General features: G+C 41.9%; 1 protein-coding gene across 12 annotated transcripts in view; it reads right to left on the bottom strand.

The window, feature by feature from the left end:
* SLC26A5 (solute carrier family 26 member 5) overlaps positions 1–20,808 on the bottom strand; it is a 57,888-nt gene extending 37,080 nt beyond the window's left edge. For all 12 annotated transcript variants that reach the window (XM_057304389.1, XM_048213049.2, XM_026504010.4 and 9 more), the window contains exons 1-2: positions 20,724–20,808; positions 17,413–17,534 (exon numbers count right to left, since the gene is read on the bottom strand). The gene's annotated coding sequence lies outside the window, so the exon portion shown is untranslated. The remainder of the gene's footprint in view (positions 1–17,412; positions 17,535–20,723) is intronic.

Raw genomic sequence — 20,808 nt, 5'->3', positions numbered from 1 at the left:
GCCTGGTTTTGTCTTCTGCTTCTCTGAAGTTTTCCCTTACCACTAATCCCCCACAGACTGGGTCTATACTTACTACTTGTGTAATTTCCCATTTTTCCTCCCACTGATTATAATTATTGGTCTCTTTTTTTTAATTTTTCTGTATACCTCCTTGGTCCTCTTCTGTCCTATTTCAGAAAGGTTATATCTTCTTTCATAGAGTCACTCAAAGAGAAAAAGGCAAAGTAGATCTGAGGGAGTTCTTTTTTTTTTTTTTTTTTAAAGATTTTATTTATTTATTTGACAGAGAGAGAGACGGCCAGCGAGAGAGGGAACACAAGCAGGGGGAGTGGGAGAGGAAGAAGCAGGCTCATAGCGGAGGAGCCTGATGTGGGGCTCGATCCCAGAACGCCGGGATCACGCCCTGAGCCGAAGGCAGACGCTTAACGACTGAGCCACCCAGGCGCCCCGATCTGAGGGAGTTCTAATAAGAGTCAGACTTTCTTTTTTCCCCTGTTGCAAAAACCCAGTTTTACCATTGATTTTACTGTTGCCCAACATCAGTTTGCCCAGATGTCAATGGGATGGATCGTGATGTTGTATCATCTACAATCAGTGGGACCAAACCTGACACAATGGTCTGGGGAAGGTTTAAAGTACTAATGTCAGGGCCTCACTTTGAACCTCCTGAAATAGGATTTCCAGGGGTAGGGCCTGGACAATGGACATCACTCTGTGTGGGTGTGGGCTTGCGCTGTTGTACCCATGTGTGACAGCCTTCTCTAAAGATTTCAGAGCAACAGAATAGGTGTTTACATTGAAACTCAGCAGAGGAAATAAAATATCTTTTTTAAAAAGAAGGAGAGGGAGAAGGAGCCTCCCTGCTGAGCATGGAGCCCAACTCGGGGCTCGATCCCAGGACCCTGAGATCATGACCTGAGCTGAAGTCAGATGCTTAACTGACTGAGCCACCCAGGTGCCCTGGAAATAAAATATTTCCAAAATATTAGGCATTCTTTTTTTTTTTATTTTTAAAAATTTTATTATGGTATGTTAGTCACCATACAGTACTTCATTAGTTTTTGATACAGTATTCCATGATTCATTGTTTGCATATAACACCCAGTGCTCACTGGAATACGTGCCCTCCTTAATACCCATCACTGGGCTAACCCATCCCCCCACCTCCTCCCCTCTGAAACCCTCAGTTTGTTTCCTGGAGTCCATAGTCTTTCATGGTTCATCTCCCCCTCTGATTTCTACCCCCTTCATTTTTCCCTTCCTTCTCCTAATGTCCTCCATGCTATTCCTTATGTTCCACATATAAGTGAAACCATATGATAATTGTCTTTCTCTGCTTGACTTATTTCACTTACCATAATCCCCTCCACTTCCCTCCATGTCAGTACAAATGGTGGGTATTCATCCTTTCTGATGGCTGAGTATAGACATTCTTATCCTTATTCTCAAAAGTCCTTTGGCTACCCTCAACAGGATTCCTCATTGATACCCATTACTCTGAAGGTCATTTGCCAACACCTCATTTCTCCTTCTAGAACTTAAAAATTCCTTCTACTTTATTAAGCAGGGCAATTACATGTGTGTTTTAAAAGTTACCTAGGAGACACTGGCTCTCGTGTACCAGCAGGACCTGACCTTGGGGAGGACAGGGACAGCTCCTCCCTGCCCACAGTGGGAAGGCAGAGTACGTGCATACAAATGCACTTAGGCTGGTAGATCTGGTGCTAGAAAGACGAGTTGTTTCTCTTTTGTGAATTGTATTGAAAGGGAGAAGGAGGGGCGCCTGGGTGGTTCAGTCGGTTAAGTGTCGGACTCTTGATTTCGGCTCAGGTCATGATCGCAGGAGCGCCTGGCGGGGAGTCTGCTTGAGATTCTCTCTCCCTCTCCCTCTGCCCCTCCCGCTGCTCTCTCTCTCTCTCAAATACATAAATAAATCTTAAAAAAAAAAAAAAAAGAAAGTGAGAAGGGAAGAGAGACTGTTGGAGGTCTAAGGAAAGAAAAGTTAGACCAGAGATTGACAAGGTATCGCCAGGCAGCACTGTGTCTACTTGATGTCTGTGATCTTACTTGTAAGTAGAAACTAATAAATACATAAATTTTTCTTCCACTAAAATAATAATAATAATAATAATAATAATAATAATAATAATAAGTAATTTAAAAAAAGTTCCCCAGGAGATTCAGATGATCAGCTAGATAGGTATTTGGCATGTTAAAAGATACTGGCTTTCAACTCTGCCTAAACTCAGAATCTCCTCAGGTGCTTAAAAACAAGAAATTCTGGCCTCCACACCAGACTAATTAGAGCACAACCTCCAGGAGGGGAGCCCAGGCATTTTCTTAAAAAAGTATCCTAAGATGATTTTAAGGAGAACCACTGGCTTAAAACCTAAGAGAGACAGAGAAATACACATGAAAAAGACACAAGAAAACCACAAATAATTTGAAATAATTTTGAAGACGAATTTGTAATAGAAGGACATGATGTAGCAGTAAAAATACTTCTTTGAATTTGCCATTTTCATTTAGGGAATTAGTTCTCAGCCCTGGCTGCTCACTGCAATCACCTGGGCAGCTACTGATGTGTGACTCCACGGCCAGGGATTCTGATCTAATTGGTCTGGGACGCAGGCAGGGGCTGAGAATGTAAGAGGCTCTCCAGGTGATGATAGTGCACAGCTCAAGTTCATAACCACTGCCTTAGGGAATGGCGATAGAGACACCCACATCCAAACAGAAAAGAAAACACTGGAGAGGGTGTAAACACTGTCCTTACTTATGTGTGTCTTTGAAATATATAATAAAAAATTACAAAACAGAAAAATATCTAGCTTAGGTTTTTCAAGGAAAGTCTTGTTTCTATTCTTACATTCTCAAAACAAGAGGGAGTTGTGTGTAGGTGAGCAGTGCAACGCCTGTTAAACTTTATACGGCCTCAGTTGTTACAAACACTTCTTTCTGGGTTTAAATTAGGAGCAAGTCTCAAAGAAAGATCTCAAAACATTAGATGGATTTAGGAAATCATTAGGGTATATACTCTCTGTAGGGTTGCCAAATAAAATATAGGATGTCCATTAAATTTCAATGCAGACAAACACCAAATACTTTTTTAGGATATGTTCCAAATATTGCATAGAGCATAGTTACATTAAAATTTTATGCTTTATCTCAAATTTTACTGGGTATCTTATGGCCACTGTAACTCTCTGTAGGTTAGGAAAAGACAAAGAGAGGATTCTCAAATATTTTTGAGGTGTTAGGACCCTGGCTATAGTCTTTTGTTTCCTTGAGATATTTTTGGCAGTTTTTCTTGCCTGGGAAAAGAAAGGAGTGCTGGGAAGGGTAAGGACGGGACAGGAGAAGAGGGTATTATAAAGAAAGGCTGTCCTTTTGGGGAACTTTTAATGCTCAGCAATGATTAAATAATTAAAGCCATGAAGGCTATCAATAACCCCCTTATCAGAAGAGCGGCAAAGAAACCAAGGGACCAACGCGAGATCAAATGACCAGACTCTTATCTGACAGATAATGAGCTTCCAGTGTGCTGATTAAAACATAAATCACCAACTTGTAAAACCACACAAACTCTCACATGAGAAAAGCTACTTCTAAGATGGTCTAAAGAGACAAATCTGGGGCGCCTGGGTGGCACAGCAGTTAAGCATCTGCCTTCGGCTCAGGGTGTGATCCCAGCGTTATGGGATCGAGCCCCACATCAGGCTCTTCAGCTATGAGCCTGCTTCTTCCTCTCCCACTCGCCCTGCTTGTGTTCCCTCTCTTGCTGGCTGTCTCTTTCTGTCAAATAAATAAATAAAATCTTTAAAAAAAAAATAGACAAATCTGACAGGTCCTCCAACAAAAATACTAGCGACAGAAAAGCAAAATGACCTGGAGGTTCAAATCCTGTTTTCCACAGCTCTGAAAGAAGGGATTTAAAAACAGTTTTCATCATAGATTTCTAGGTCTGAAAGTCATCTTGAAGATGATCCAATCTAACTCCTTCCCTTTGTAGGTGGGAAAACCCATCGACACTCACGTGGGGGTAAGTGACTTCTCCAAAAATATTCTTAAAACACAAACCTTGTTTCCTATTCAAAGTGCCATCAAATTTAAAAGGCACAGATATTTAGAAATAAAAACTATAACAAAACAGCAGCACCCTTTTTAACTTCAAACTAAAAGCAAGAATTAGTTGCTTGCCCATAATGGAGATTCACGATGGTTTTGTGGGAGATGCTCCAACATGGAGGTCAGGATCAGGGTCCAGCCCTAGCTCTGCACCTCAAGCATCTGAGCCATTCAATACCGTTACGACAGGGCCAACTAGACAGCAGCAACTTGGAAGACTGTCCGAATCACCTAGGGAGCTTGAAACAACAGATTTCCAGGTCCTTTAGAGATGCTGAGTTAGTAATTCTGGAATCTGAATCATTTAAAGCTCATAGTGGGAGACTGAGGAAGAGCCTGTTGGGAAACCCAATGCTGTTGACTTCTGTTCAGTGATGGCTACTTAGGGCTCAAAAATGCTTGTTGAATGAATACAGGAAAACAACTTGCCTCTCTGAGTCTTAGTGTCCTCCTCATCCTTACGTAATATTTCCAGTGACGACACTCTGAGAACAGTATTTGGCAAGCTTGTCCCAAATACCAATTAAATCTCTGTGGATTTAGCTAGAATGGGTTCAGTTGTCTGAAAGTTAAGATACCCCCCCCCACACACACACACCAGTTCAGCAATGCTTTTCAGTTTGAAAGTGAGTATTCTTCACTGTGGACTGGAGGTATCAGAATAGAGCCAGTTTCAGGGCATCCGTCCATCTCTTCAAAGTAATTGACTTACATAACCCTAATTACAATTATATAATTAATTACATAATAATCTAATTTGTCCTAATGCTTATGTTGTTGACCTTTTCATTCCAAGTATGCAAGCACATGCCCAAACTTACTATACCTTTCACATAATTTCTCTATGGGCGTCAACTAACAAAAATGAATGTTATTTATTATGAACATTTTCTACACTTCCCAGGGCATGCACTTTTCTATAACAGACATGGCATACAGAAAAGGCTTCATGACTTGCAGTCCAGAAAACAATTTTTCACTTATGACTTTGTCAACCTTTTCCTGAAAGCGATTTGGAAAAGCTGCTTCCTTCTCTCTATTCTTCTGGGACTCTTAGCATATATTATCTGCTCTTCCTTATTAACAATCATTGATTAACTGCAGTGGCCAATATGTACAAAGAGCCAAAGGCCCTAAAATCTTTGCAGGCTGCTCCTGAATGTGGATGGTAAGCTCTATGAGGCCAAGACCACTGTCCCCGAAACACTGGCCACATACCCCCACACGCGGCATGCTCCCAGACATTTGGTGACTGACTGCTCCCCACGTGTGTTTGATGGTGGGGGCCAAAGTGGCCAGAGTCCTTAACTTGGTGCTCTGCTCATCCTTTCCCTCTTCTTTTAGATTTATCATCCTCCTCTTAAATTCCTCTGCTAAAGGATTATGAGATTTCTATCCAAAGATGCAACATCATACATTATAGGGTTTGGGTTCAGAAGGACCATGTTTGGAGGCTGGAACTGGCACTTAACAGCTGTGTGTGTTTTGCAAGGTACACCAGTTTTCTGTCCCTTCATCTGCTTATCTGTAAACGGCAGTTAGGCGTCCAGGCTGTGGAGTCCCACAGACCATGTTCTGATTCTGCCATGATGATAGGACATCTGGCACATTATTTGACTTCTCCAAGGAGGCGGACCCTAAGTCCTGGCTTATGCTTGCTGTCCCAGAGTAATTATTATTTCAAAAAGTGTCCGGGATTGGAAAATACATTCTAGGTTTCCTTCAGATTCTTCAGCAGTAACACTGAAATAAACATAAAACTTCAATATAGATCTGTGAGTAATAAATTAGAAAATGTTTCCAAAGCACTTACCGTGGGGGGGGGTGGCACACAGTAGGTGCTCAATAAGTGTGACTGTTATAATTACTGCTGTGGGCAGGGGACCTCATTTCCTTCAATCTCAAGTTGCTTATTTGAAAATGGGGATAATGATTTTTCCTCTGTTTTTATTTAATTATCTTTTTGAATCATTAATATACTCACATGGCTCAAAAATTCATGTATAAAAAGAATTAAAGTGCAGTCTCACTTTCGTTCTATGGCTGGGAGGCAACCGTGGTGTCAGCTTCCTGTGTGTCTTTCCAGAAATATTTTACGCAGACAGATATGAATACATAGTCTCCTTCTCATGACAGCAGCATGACTTAATACTGTTCCACACCTTGCTTTTCTCACTTAATATCTCTTGGTGATCTTTCCATATCACTATAAAATGGATTCCTCATTTTTTAAAAAGTATTTATCCACTTGAGAGACAGAGAGAGAGAGAGACAGAGGGAGAAAGTGTTTGTTTGTGTGCAAGCGTGGGAGGGGGACAGGGAGAGAGATAATCTCAAGCAGACTCTTTGCTGAGCATGGAGCCGGAAGTGGGGCTCAATCTCATGACCCTGAGAGCATGACCCGAGCTGAAACCAAGAGTCAATACCCAATGGACTGAACCACCCAGGCACCCCCACATTGTTTTATTTTTTAAATAGCTGCACAGCATGCCGTTATACAGATGCTCATCATTCGTCTAGCCAGTCCCAACCCTGCTGCATTGGGGATTAATGTGAGAATTATAAAGCACGTAAAATAAGGGACTCCATAGATATTTACAATTACCTTTTTAATCAATCTCACACTTATTTCCTTTTACCTGCTCCATTTCTCAATGCCTTGGGTCTCTATCCACTCATTCATTCAATATGATTCTACTGACTCTCTACCTCCATGTTTGGCTGTCACATCCAAGATGGCTTAGAGATCAGTAAGCTATGATACATGCCCTCAGGACCCTTGTCATCTAATGTCTTTGCAGCCTCCTACCTCCTTTTAAGGATTTCTTACAGGTGGGTAGTAGCATATGAAATGATAGAGCATATAGAACACAGAAAGTTCTGGGGATGGGAGCAAAAGATTATTGGCAAGGAAATATCATTTAGGAAATGAGATCAAGAGCCTTTGATATATAAATCATGATCTTTTTCCTTATAAAATATACGAGCACTGTGGAAACTTAGAAATTTTTCATTTTCTCATGCATAAATAATCCATATTCAATGTATATTATGAATATGTACATTTGTGCATATATAATGGATATTTACATGGCTGGATATTGTCTTAATAGTTTTGCATTAAAATTTTTGTTTTTAAAGACTTTATTAATTTATTTGAGAGAGAGGAAGTGGAGGGAGAGGGAGAGAGAATTTGAAGCAGACTCCACACTGAACATAGAACCAGACGCAGGGCTCTATCTCACGACCCTGAGATCATGACCTGAGCCAAAATCAAGAGTCAATGCCCAACTGACTGAGCCACCGAGGCGTCCCTGTATTAAAAATTTTTTACTCAGACACCTGGGTGGCTCAGTCGGTTAAACATCTGCCTTTGGCTCAGGTCATGATCCCAGGGTGCTGGGATCAAGTCCCACATCGGGCTCCCTGCTCAGCAGGTAGTCTGCTTCTCCCTCTGCCTGCAGCTTCCCCTGCTTGTGCTATCTCTCTCTCTCTCTCTCTCTGACAAATAAATAAAATATTTTTTAAAAAGCTTTAAAAAAATAAAAAAATTTTTTTACTTAACATGATATCATAAGCATTTTGCCATGTTAATGAACAATTACAGAAGCATAATTTTTAATGGTTGCATAATATTTTCTAATATTCATATACAATGATTTAACCACCTTCCCTATTATTAGACACTTCAGCTACTTTAAGTAGGCCCTACGCCCAACGTGGGGCTCGAAATCACAACCCTGAGCTCAAGAGTCACATGCTCTACTGACTGAGGCAGCCAGGCAACCCCAAATTTTTGCTATTACAAGTGTAATTTTGGTTTTGGTCTGTGTGCGTTCACATGCGATAAAAACAAAAAAAAAAAGTTCACCTTTAAACAGTGTCAATACTCATTTTAAGTACTGGGTAACTTACAAAGTAAGTATATAAAAACTACAAGTTGACTTAAAATAATATGAATGGTACATATTTATGTGAGCTGCTGCTTTATACACAATAATAGTTAAACATAATTACAGCAGTTAACATTCACTGAGACTGTGGGATTAAAGACTCACAGCACCCACGTGTTTTTCAGATGATGTATCTGAGGCTCTGATAGGATAAGAACAGCCAGGATGGGATTCAGGTCTGCTGATTTCAGAAACCATGCATGTATGCAATGCTGCCTCATTAACGGTGTGTCAGACTGATCATGCCAGAATGCTTATCTAATGTTACTGAAATGATATTAATTATAGGCATGTGTTCTCACTTGCCGTGATTTGCTGCTTATGAAGCATGGTGGTTTTTAAACACACTGAAAAGCTTCAGAGAGGCTACAGCATTTGAAGCCGCTCTTGAATAACGGGTAGAAGGCAGAAGTAAGGGCATGTGATTCTGCACAAAGACGTGAAAGGTAAAAATTAATACAAAATGTTCATAGAACACCAAAAGCACTCGTAGACTACAACTGTGTTTTGAGTGGTTACAGAAAATGAAACTAGAGGTTGAACAGAGCCAGGTGTTACAGGACTGTCAAGGGGCTGGTTCTAGGCTCCAAATGAGTCCATATGCTCTAGTTATTTGACTCTATTCCCATTCTACTTTGTTCTGTATAGAACTACTGATCAAAACACCACCCTACTATGGAAAAATGATTCAATTCCATTAAAAATGAAGTCCCCTCTAACACTGATTTGCTGTGACTCCATAAGTTGATAAACGCTAAGATTTATTTTTCACCTACTTGAAAGATCATTAATACTCACAAGATATGCTTCCAGAATCTTCTTGAGTGTAAAAAGCTCGGCAATTCAAATTGCTGCTTAGGTTTGAGTGACAGATATTTTAATATGAAAAAGTTCTGCGTTGGGGGGGGGAGTCCCTGCTCAGTGGGGAGTCTGCTTCTCCCTCTCCCTCTGCCCCTCCTCCCCACTCATACTCTCTCTCTCAAGTAAATAAATAAAATGTTTAAAAAAACAAAGTTCTGAACTTTAAGTTAGAATGGAAGAAGAATCTAGTGGTTTACCAGTTATTTCTTTTTCTAAAATGGGAACTTTAGGTCATAATAATACAGATACAATAAAACTGCAAGTATTATAGGAGGGATAGTCATGAAAAGCAACAGTTTTCCATCTCTCTTCTCCCCAAGTGGAGCCTTATTCCCTGAAGCAACTATTTTCTTAAAATCATTTTTGTCTTTAGTTCCTCTGGTGGATTTATTTTGAACTCTACATCAGCATTTCTTAAAAAGTGCTATTAGTATTCTTGCTGGGACTTGGGTGGAACTGTCCTGTGCGTTTAGCATCTTTGTCCCTGACACTAAATGCCAGCAGTACCCTTTAGTCACTTTGACACATTTCCAAATCTCTAAGATTGAGAACTACTTTCTCAAAAAGTTAAAAACAGAACTACCTTATGACCCAGCAATTACACTACTAGGTATTTATCCAAAGGATACAAAAATAGTGATTCTAAAGGGCACATGCACCCCAATGTTCATAGAAGCAATGTCCACAATAGCCAAACTATGCAAAGAGCCCAGCTGTCCACTGCCTGATGAATGGATAAAGAAGATGTGGTATATATATTTACAATGGAATATTACTCAGCCATCAAAAAGAATGAAATCTTGCCATTTGCAACAATGTAGATGGAACTAGAGGGTAAGCAAAATAAGTCAGTCAGAGAAAGACAAATATCTTACGATCTCACTCATCATTAGAATTTAAGAAACAAAACAGATAAACATAGGGGAAGGAAAGGAAAAATAAAACAAGATAAAAACAGAGAGGGAGGCAAACCATAAGAGACTCTTAACTCTAGGAAACAAACTGAGGGTTGCTGGAGGGGAGGTTGAGGGGGATGGGGTAATGGGGCAATGGGCATTAAGGAGGGCACTTGATGTGATGAGCACTGGGTGTTACATGCAACTGAAACATCACTACATTCTACCCCTGAAACTAAAAATACACTATATGTTGACTAAATTGAATTTAAATTAAAAAAATTTTTAAATATATTTTTAAAAGTTTGAGAACTACTATTCTAATAGAACGATACCACTATTTTTTTTAAATCACTGAATTTAGACATTATTTGCGAATGCTTACCATTAAAAATGATATTTAAATCTCCTTCTCATTATTTTTGCTAGGTTGTATTACTATTTTTTTTTTAAAGATTTTATTTATTTATTTGAGAGAGAACGCGCCCACAAAAGAGAGCTGGAGGGAGCATGAGTAGGGGGAGGGTTAGCAGACTCCCCACTGAGTTCTTTTAAAACATTTTTCTGCATTCTTCTGGTAGTCTTTATTTAAAGTTAAGTTTATTTAACTTTAACTTTATTTAAAGTTTATCTTTTGTTTTTGTGTGTTTGTACATATGAGTCAGCTTAGTCCTTTATGTTGCCAGAAGTCCCATTATTATAACTACATTAAAATTGTTTCATTACTGGTTCTATCTATTGAATGGAATTAAAGTCATTTGCCTTGGAGCTCACTGACTACTTGAACTAATTAGCATTAATTTCTTTCTAAGTCTGGTGCACATCTGTCAGCCTAGGATTTATTTTAATTGACTTGGGGAGTTACACTCTTTCTTATTCTACATTTTCCTCCTTCTCACTTTCTACCCTCATTTTGCTGGAACACATCCTTAGGTAATTGATTCAGAAAGGGTACATGGAAGGAAAGGGCCTGAATCTTTGAAATCAAGAGTTGGATGTTTAACCAACTTAACCAACCAGGAGTCCCCTTCCCTCATAATTTTGAAGGCATTGCTTTATTACATTTTAGTACACAGTTCATTGATGAGAAACTTTATGTCGATCTTAAGTAACTTCATATTCCCTTTTAGAAAGTAATTTTAGGAGCCTCTCTATATCCTTGACTCTGAAATTTTATAATGAATGTATATTTGTATGGATTTTTCCCATTCCCTTGATGGATCCTTTAAAAAAAATTTTTTTTTGTGAAGATTTTAGTTATTTGACAGAGAGAGAGAGAGAGAGAGAGAGAGCACAAGCAGGGGGAGAGGCATAGAGAGAAGCAGGCTCCCCACTGAGCAGGACAGCGCAATGTGGGGCTCCATCCTAGGCCACCGGGATCATGACCTGAGCCGAAAGCAGACACTTAACTGACTGAGCCACCCAGACATCCCAATGGATCATTTTTATCTCCTACTTTTCCTCAACTACAGGAATTTTTTCCTAGTATTTCTTTGTTGATCTCTCTCCCTCCATTTTTATTTTGTTTTCTTTTGTTTTCTAGAACTGTAATAAGTTGATACTGGACTTACTGGACTGCTCCAGTTTTTTCATCTTTTCTAGCATATATATTCTCTGTCTCTTTGACATTTGGTTGTACATTCAGATTTCTTAAACTTTTTTTTTTTTTAATTCCAGTAAACATACAGTGTTATACTAGATTTCTTAAACTTTATCTTTTAGTCCTTCTAATAAGTTATTTTTATTAATCTTTTTTTTTTAATTGAGACTTTTTTGCTCTCTTTTCTGATTGTTCCGTCTTCAAAGAACTCTGTTTTTGTGTATGGAAACAATACTATTTTAATCACTGTGAGGGTACTCGGATTTTTTAAAAGCCATTTTAAATGATTTCTCTGAATGATCTCCCCTCTGGCATTAGACTGTTAATCTTTTTTTTTTTTTTTTAAAGATTTTATTTATTTATTCGACAGAGATAGAGACAGCCAGCGAGAGAGGGAACACAAGCAGGGGGAGTGGGAGAGGAAGAAGCAGGCTCATAGCAGAGGAGCCTGATGTGGGGCTCGATCCCAGAACACCGGGATCATGCCCTTAGCCGAAGGCAGACGCTTAATCGCTGTGCCACCCAGGCGCCCCTGTTAATCTTTTTTTTAAAAATGCTCCATCATATGTCAGGTTCTTAATTATATATTTATATTTATAAATTAAAGACTTTATTAACTTTTCTCGTTTTCCTCCACTACCATGTATCAAGTGTTTCCAGCATCGGACCCTTCCCTGAATGAAATGATGATTAGGAGGTTTTGTGTACCACAGTCAGCTCTGCAGAGTGCTTGCTTGATTTGAGGGAAAAGAGGCAAGAACTGGCCTGTAGGCTAGGGCCCACCCTCTTTCCAAGTGCTAGGAAGAGAAAGGATTTATCTGTAATACCTAACTCATATTAGAAGCACTGTTTCATTTTAATTAATGCATCAGAATTTTCCATTAATCTCTCTGCTTTAATGCCTCTGCTCATCCCTGCTCTATCCCTGCTGACTCCGTGCCCAGAGCTTCTTTCTAGAAGACCACTCTCATTCCCATGGCGGTCCTTCTTGCACTAATCCTTAGTTCTGTTTCATCGGTTACTTTTCTCCAAACATTTGCTTATCTCATTCTCTTCAGAGTTCCTCCTATTCTTTGCATAATTTTACAGCCTTTTAAAAGGAGTTACAGGGCAGAGAGAAGGCAAATGCTTGTGCTTAATCCTTCATTTATTGTTTTTCATTTTGAAAACTGAGCACGTGAATGTTAAATTTCATCAAACACATTTTTCATATAAAATGCATAGAAATATGGAGAAGGATTTGAAAGCATTTACCACAAAACTGTAAATAGAAGTTACCTTTGGATAGTGGAATCGTGGCTAACTTTGTTTTTATTTGTACTTTCTAGGATTTCCATGGTACACACTACCATTTTTGGAAGAAATGTCATAAAAGCAAGTTGTAAGTGCTTATGATAGGAGCACAAGGGACTTTCTGAATCCTCTCGGAGGAGGTGTCTGCAAACACAGGAGACCCCTGGCTGAAGAGTGAGAGTCATGTTCAGAGACATCTCAGAACCCCAGGTTTGAGAATACCACTAACTGAGAGAGGGATGTGGACCCGCTCCCTGACTGACCTAAGCTATCAGGTTTGCTTTTGTTACCTGCTTCACATAGAACCCTAGAGGCAGGTACTATTTTCTCTGTTGCCAACTAAACATACCAGGCGGCCTACAGATCTGCTCCCCGCTGATAGCTGAAAGCAGAACCGCGGAGAGTCTGCTGTGGGAATCCCCCACGAGGGGACCAGCGGGGTAACGACAATGACTGGAGGGAACCAGGTGAGTCTGTGCCAGCCCAGAGTGGTTAGCTCCCACTCAGCTCTTGCTGAATACTGGCTTCCATTTAAAATCGTCCTTTATATACGGGTTCAATTTACATATAGTGAACTGCACAGATCTGTGTGTGGTTTTAATGAGTTCCACCGTGCATTTCAGGCTATTGTGAATAGAACCTTTTCGTCACCCAGAAATTTTCCCCGTGCTCCCACCTGGTTAATCCCTGCCATATCCCTGAAATCACCATTGAGTAGTTTTGCTGATTCTACAACTTCATACAAAGATTTATTTATTTGAGAGAGAGAGAGAGCACGCACGTGTGCGTGCAGGGTAGGGGCAGGGCAGAGGCAGAGGGAGAGAGAATCTTAAGCAGACTCTACGCTGCAGAGCCCAACGTGGGGCTCGATCTCAGGACGCTGAAACACAACCCGAGAGGAAACCAAGAGTCGGATGCTCAACTCATTGAGCCACCCAGGCACCCCGCATTCCACAACTTCATATAGATAGAACATCCAATTTTTAAAAAGAACTTGATACTACGCTGTAACAAAACTATCTCTTTTTAAATGTTACACAGTATTTCTAAAACAACTGCAGACCCAACACACACAGGCTAAATTCAGCCTACCAGCAATGCAGCCCCTTTCTGCCTGGGCTACAGGAGAAACCAAGATATATTTTCTACACATTTACTAATTTCTCTCCCCATTGTTGGCTTTGGTACTACCTGCCAGTTTTATTCTTTAGCAACTAGCAGCACATTCTTTAAAAAGGAAGGGAGAGCCCCACCTGCAGGGTACCAAGCCGGCAAGGAGAATGGGAGACTGAATCCCACTCCATGGCCAGCCTTGGGGAATGGAATCCCAAAGGAAAGAATGGGTGGGGGCTGACTGGTGAGGGAAGGAAAGCTGGACACCACGCAGGGGGTGTAAAAAAGAAGAAACAGATCCCAGGGCTGCTGGAATTTGGACTAAACAATAAGAAACCTCATCTTCCAATCACTCCGCAAGCATCCCTCTGAAAAGGCCCTAGAAGGCCCCATCTGATCTTCAGCATTCTCCCAAGCTCCCGCTCCACAGCCGCCACTTTCATTTCCTCCTACTTCCCACCTTGTCCCTCTGCTCTGGGCACTGGGACCTTCCTGCTGTGTGCCAGGCACACACCTGACTCCTGCCCCAGAGCTCCTCAGAACCTTCTCCTTCACCACCTTCAGGTCTGTGCTCAACATCATTTTCCAGCTGAAGCTTTTCCTAACTAGCTTATTTTAAAAATTGCCCAACCAGGCCCTCCACTGCCTTCCCCCCAGCTTTACTTTTATCACATAGCACACATCACCCTCTGACCCACACTGTATGTTACTTCATTGTCTGCCTGTCCTCTGCCCTTCATGAGAAGGAAAACTACAAGAGGACAGGTACAGAACAGAAATTCACTGGACATTTGTTGAATGAATGAGTGAATCGAGGAAGGAAGGAAGAAATGAAAACCCCTGCTAGCTTTGGATTCTGTTGTTAAAAGAGTTCAATCGGACAGGGGTTAGTTAAAACAATTTTATCATTTCTAATTATCTTGCAACATTTCCACAGGATAGTCTTTTCTAATTACATTGCAACATTTGTTTTGAGGGAATAAAGATTTAAAAAGCAAACACATACTACTCCTAGCGACCAGAAAAACCCCAACAATACTTATTAACTTCAAAAATCAGGTTTGTGGGAGGAAAAATGCTTAAACACATCACTGGGCATTTGGGTTTACTCATAATTAAGTTTTTCATTTAAAGTTTTAACTTAAAGTTATGAGGACAAAACCCACCTTCTCATAGAACATTTACTCCTATATTTCCTTTAAAGACTTTAAGTAATCTCCACACCCAGTGTGGGGCTCGAACACATAACCCTGAGATCTAGAGTCACATGCTCCACTGACTGAGCCAGCCAGGTGCCCCCCCCCCATTTACTCTGTCTTAATTTATTTAAGGAGAAAGTAAAGAAATAACAAAACAGCATGTACCCAATATTACTAAATATATGAGAATAAGGATCAGCAATAAACATATAAAAATGAATCCAAGATTTTTTTTTTTTAATGGCAGGGATGCAACCAGTTCTAGGTAGATGGCGAAGTAGGGGCTGAGCTAGTTCTGTAGGTCTGCATTTGATTTTTGATACCAGGTAAGGGCAGTTCATTTAAAACACAAAGGTAAATAACTCTGGGGTCAGTAGCTTTCCTAAGCTAAGAAAAAAAAAATTCCCCAACCCAAGACATTATTTAGAATTAGCCCAGGCCCTGGGATTGGCCAGTGCTGGATTAGACCATGTGTGTCCAGCCTGCCAGTTCACCTATGAAGACACCCTCTATCCACCATGTTTGGAAGACAGCAGGGAACATGCTGGAATCATGGGACACAAGCCCGTATTTCCCAACACATGGCAGGGGAAATACAATGATTTGCCCAAGTTTTGGAAAGCTTGAGAATAAACTTGGAGCAGCTCCAAGACCAAGAGTCGAGAGAAAAGAAAGAAATTAAATGTAGCTCCTTGCAATCCATGGCCCTTGATGCCCTTGGTCTGTTTCCTCCTTAATGCCTTTCCATCCTTTTGTCAACTCATGTCCGTTTCTCTTTTACTGATCTGACAGTCACACATACACACAGTTTTTTTCTTCTAGGTGTTTTGGGATGTGAAGGGCAGTAGGAGAAAATAAGAGTAGGATAAACAGAAATAAATTTCATGGATTACAATTTAATAAGTTATATCTTTATATCTAAGAATAATTTTCAAAGTGTGAACATCTACAGAATTAACAACATAATGGCAACAAGACTGGGTCCCAAACAAATGATTAAGGTAAACAATATGCTCTGTTTTTCCTATCCCAGCTCTGGTAACTGGATAGCCTACAACTACCTGAGAAGGTGTGAGGATCACCTTTTTTATCTTACTTTGGACACAGAAGCTCGCATTTCAGCAATGATCAAGGTCATCATCTTTATCCCTTGCTGACACTTTTCTCCCATACCCCTACCAGTCACAGACCGCTTCTAGGAAAAAATTTCAACAGGCTATTGAACACTGGCATGGGTACCCAGAGGAGAGAGATAATCGTCTCTGGGGACATTTAGGAACAGCTAATGGTCTTGGATAGGCAGAGTTACATCGAGTTCAGTCCATCAGAACGTACTGGGTGCTAAGGGCTCGCAAAGCATCGTGGGAATGCTGACCCAGTGAGAAGGCACAGCACCTTCCCTGAATAAACTGAAGTCGCTTGATGTGGACTGCTTCTTAGGAAGGCATGTTTAGGCCTGGTTACCACTGAGTCTATGTAATCCTGGGCCAGCTATGATAGAAGGGATTTTGTGGGCCTGCTTTCTATCTTCAGGTGACACAATCTTAGAATCAGTTCTTTAACCCAGTGATTCTCAGTCTTGGCTGGACATTAGTGTTTCCTGGTTGGGGGTTGGGGAGGCTTTAAAAAGAGAGATGTCTGGGCCTGCCCCAGTCCAATTACATCAGAATTTCTGACCCAGTACTTCTTTTTTTTAAATAAACTCTTCCTGTGATTCAAATGCATAGAATTATACCTTAGTAGTCAAGAATCACTGATCCCATATGACACAGAAAAAATGAATGTCCAAAGAATTTAATTGACTTGTTACTTGCCCAAGATTACACACCTAGTTAAGGGCAGAGCTTGGATTAAAACTGTGATCTCGGGGAGCCGGGGTGGCTCAGTTGGTTGAGCGTCTGCCTTTAGCTCAGGTCATGATCCCGGGGTCCTGGGATAGAGCCCCATGTCAGGCTCCCTGCTCATCAGAGAGTCTGCTTGTCCCTCTGTCCCTCACCCCACTTGTACTCTCTCTCTCAAATAAATAAATAAAATCTTAAAATTAAACCATGATCTCCACCAGTTTACTTATCCAACTAATGTCTATCAATGGCATTCTAAAGTTGTGACCAACTACACAGCTGTCACTCAATAAGGTAAGTCAAAGCTGCTTCATACCTAAGGATCAGTTAGGCTGGTCCTGATCCAAGTTAAAAAGAGAGAGTAAGCTGTGTTCTTTCTGGCATTCCCTCTCTTATCCCTTTCTTCTAAATTGTGCTGCACGATTCAGGACTCTGGAAATGTTAAGAAATCCTGGGCTCCACATCAAATCCATCACTATCTATGACCCACTTTCCCAGTTTATTAGTTCCGGGGGGCCCTCTACCTACCCAAATCCAATGTGCAGCACAGAGGGCAGGGGACAGGTCCCCAGATGAGAGGTCTGGTCAGTTCAGTGAAACCTTGAGTCGTAGGGCTGAGAGCTGGAGAAGGGAGAGCTCGCTCCTCGGCCCTAGGACAGAAGAAAGGAAAATTAATCCAGTGGTTGCTGGTTTGTTCTTTGAAAGAAGTTATGTCCAAAATGTTTCTTGATGCTCTCCATTCCTAATAACAACCAACTCTCTCCCAAGACACAACTACTGCTATCACAGGGGTTTATACTGACTATGGTAATTACGTAATACAACACACACCCATACACACACACACATCTCCTTTCCAAAGGTGAACACGAGTATGTGTGTGTGTGAGAGAGCAAGTTCAAATTTTGAATTCAACCGCTCCCATCCTGAACAAATCATGGTTACAACAGTTCATATGTGAGAAACTGCCCTGAATGGGGCATCATTACTGGGAGAAAAATCTCAGAAGCACTTTCGTTGAGAAGGAAGAGAAAAAATTAAAAAATGGGATTCATAACATTCAAGATACAAGCTGATATTGATCAACTAAAAAATTAACAGGACTACTGTCTTTAGTCTTTTACAAATAATATAATTACTTTCTATTTACAGAACACTTACTCAAAAGGCCAAGTATTTATTCCATTCCAAAGTAAATTAAGTTCTAACTACTTGGTTTGACCCATATCCTCGCTTCACTTCCATTTCCCTGACTAAATCACTGGTCCTGTTCTAAAGGGAGGTCTTATTCCTCTGAAAGATATGCAACATTTTGAATGCTATGTGTTTTTTCTAGGGATAAAGTCCTTAGCTTTGGCCAGATTTTAAAAAAGACTGTCCCGTCCCCCCACCCCCTCCTCCCAATACAATAGTTTACAAGGGTGAAGCTGAAGAGAAGATGATGTAGTTGATAATTGCTGGTATCCACAGTGCAAGATTTTCTGAAACTGGCATCTGGAACTGTCTTCTAAAAGAAGAATTGAAGGATCTTATGAAATTGGATCTATCCTCCAAAAGGATGAACTTAGATGAAACAGAGTATGGGAAGCACCAGAGGATTACATTGCCCATGCTGACCTTGTCTTCCTTTCTGCACAATTCCACTAGTTCGAAACCAAAGGAAAATCACCATCCCCTCGTTTTTGTTGTTGATTTTGACTTTATTAACTCAATGATAGTGCAAACACTAGGGAAAATGGACATATCTTTTTAGTTATATTTCCTAGAAAAACTTGTATCTGGAATTAATAAAATGCAGACTACCTGCATTGATGGAAAAAAAAATTAAGATATCTGGGGACATACATTTAGAATGAAATGAAAACTCAACTCGTTTTCCCCAGATTTCAAGCTACACTACAAAGCTGTAGACATCAAAACATGCCCATATGGTACTGGCATAAAACAGACACATAGATCAAGAGAACAGAGTAGAGAGCCCAGAAATAAACCCACACTTATGTGGTCAGTTAATCTACAACAAAGGAGGCAAGAATACACAATGGGGAAAAGACAGTCTCTTCAAAAAATGATGCTGGGAAAACTGGACAGCTACATGCAAAAGATTGAAACTGGACCATCTTCTCACACCACACACAACAATGAATTCAAAATGGATTAAAGACCTAAACGTGAGGCCCGAAACCATAAAACTCCTAGAAGAAAACACAGGTAGTCATCTCTTTGACGTCAGCCTTGGAAACTCGACTGGTTTTGATTTAAATTGAAGAGGCATCTACACCTGACAAGTCAGTCCACTGTTGTAGTTTTAATTGGAAAATTCCTCTATCTTCCATTCTTCTGCAGCTCTTAGCAAAATGCCTCACACAGGGAAGGTGCTCGAATACTTGCTGGATTGAGTCAATTCTTTGGTATCACTCATAAATTAATGAGGAACCTGTAACTCTGTAGAGTTTCAGGGTAGAGAGAGAAAAAAAGAAATGCTACGTAACAGGACTGGGGCTTCAGGTGTTACCTAACAGAGCAGAATGCTTTCCAGCAGTGCACTTAAGATATCAGTCATAGCAACCTTACCTACCAATTCTTCACGCTGAGCTTTTTTCTAATGCAAATTAGTCTGAATTTCTCTCTCCTGCTTCTGGTCTCCCACCCGGAAGTCTTCTGAACAAAGAAATACTACGGTAATTAGGATTGCCTGGCAAAACCCGATTCCAAATTTCGTTTCAGGAAGTTGCATACTTCAACTTTTCCTCTCTTTCCAAGTTTACCCTCAATGATGCATGTTCTGTGCATTTATAGCTAATACACACTGTTCCCAGTTCTCAGATAAGAAAAAGCTGAATCTCAGGGTTCCCCCGCACCGAATTTCCATTTTTGTTATTATAACTTCCATTCACGATTTACCAACTCTAGACCCCAAACGGATCACGGGGAGGGAAAGAATCTTCGCCCCCTTTCTCACAGCGTCGCTGACAGCTGCCTTCTTCACAGCCGGCAGACCCTTGCAGGTCTTGCACCCTCGCGGGCTTGACCTCCACCGAGGATGCCCAGCATGCGTCCCCTGCCCGCCTGGCGCAGAGCGCCCATTCCGGGAGGCAGTCACCGCGGGTAAACCGGGTTCCTGATCAATGGTCTTTCCCAAGTAGAGGAGCGCGCAGGGGCCGCTGGATCACACCCGCTCCTGCGGCAGCGCGCCCGGCACGGGTCGGGAGCGAGCCGGAGTTTCAGGCAGGAGGCCACCACTACCAAACTGCAGAGCAGGAAGGCTCGTCCCCTTCGCGGAGCTGCGGAGACTGGGGGCTTTGCCGGGTGCTGAGGGGAGGCCCAGCCTCCGAACCACAGCTCCCCTCGCCGGGCCCCCGGGCCGCGCAGCACGGGGACCCCACCCGGCGGCTCCGCAGGCAGCGCGCGGTCCCAGCGAGGAGGCCAAAGGCAATAAGGAGATTTAAAAACCGACTGGGATACAAACAGGCGAGAACCGAGAAGGTGTCTCGATAGCGGCGTCGGCGGGGCAGGGCCGAGGGTGTTGGCCGAGCACTGTGAGGGCGCCTGAGAGGCGGCGAAGAGCGAAGGGCTGGGTTCGGACCCGAGGGAGGCGAGCGTCTAGTAAAAAGCCGGCGCCGCCGCCGCGGGCGGGGAGGTGTAGCGGGACGTTTCCGGAGGAAAGCACTTCCTCAGACTTCATCCTGTCAGCGCTTAGACACCGCCGAGGGGGCAAGTCGAATTCGTTTTTGGAAGGCGTGAGAGCCCAAGAGACCGAGAGGTAAGCCCGAGACACAGCGGAGACGACGGCCAGGCGCCCGAGTCCCCGGACCCCGCGCCCCCTCGCGCGCACTCACCGGCCGGCGCTGCCCGGGGCTGCCCAGGGCCGAGCCGCCTGGACGCCGCGCCGCTGCCTCCGCCCGCGGCTCTCGGAGGAGGCGC

The sequence above is a fragment of the Ursus arctos genome, unplaced genomic scaffold, assembly GCF_023065955.2.
Source record: "Ursus arctos isolate Adak ecotype North America unplaced genomic scaffold, UrsArc2.0 scaffold_3, whole genome shotgun sequence".
Taxonomy (NCBI): domain Eukaryota; kingdom Metazoa; phylum Chordata; class Mammalia; order Carnivora; family Ursidae; genus Ursus; species Ursus arctos.
Note: the sequence above shows the minus strand (reverse complement) of the source record. Positions and strands in the feature narration are given on the sequence as shown.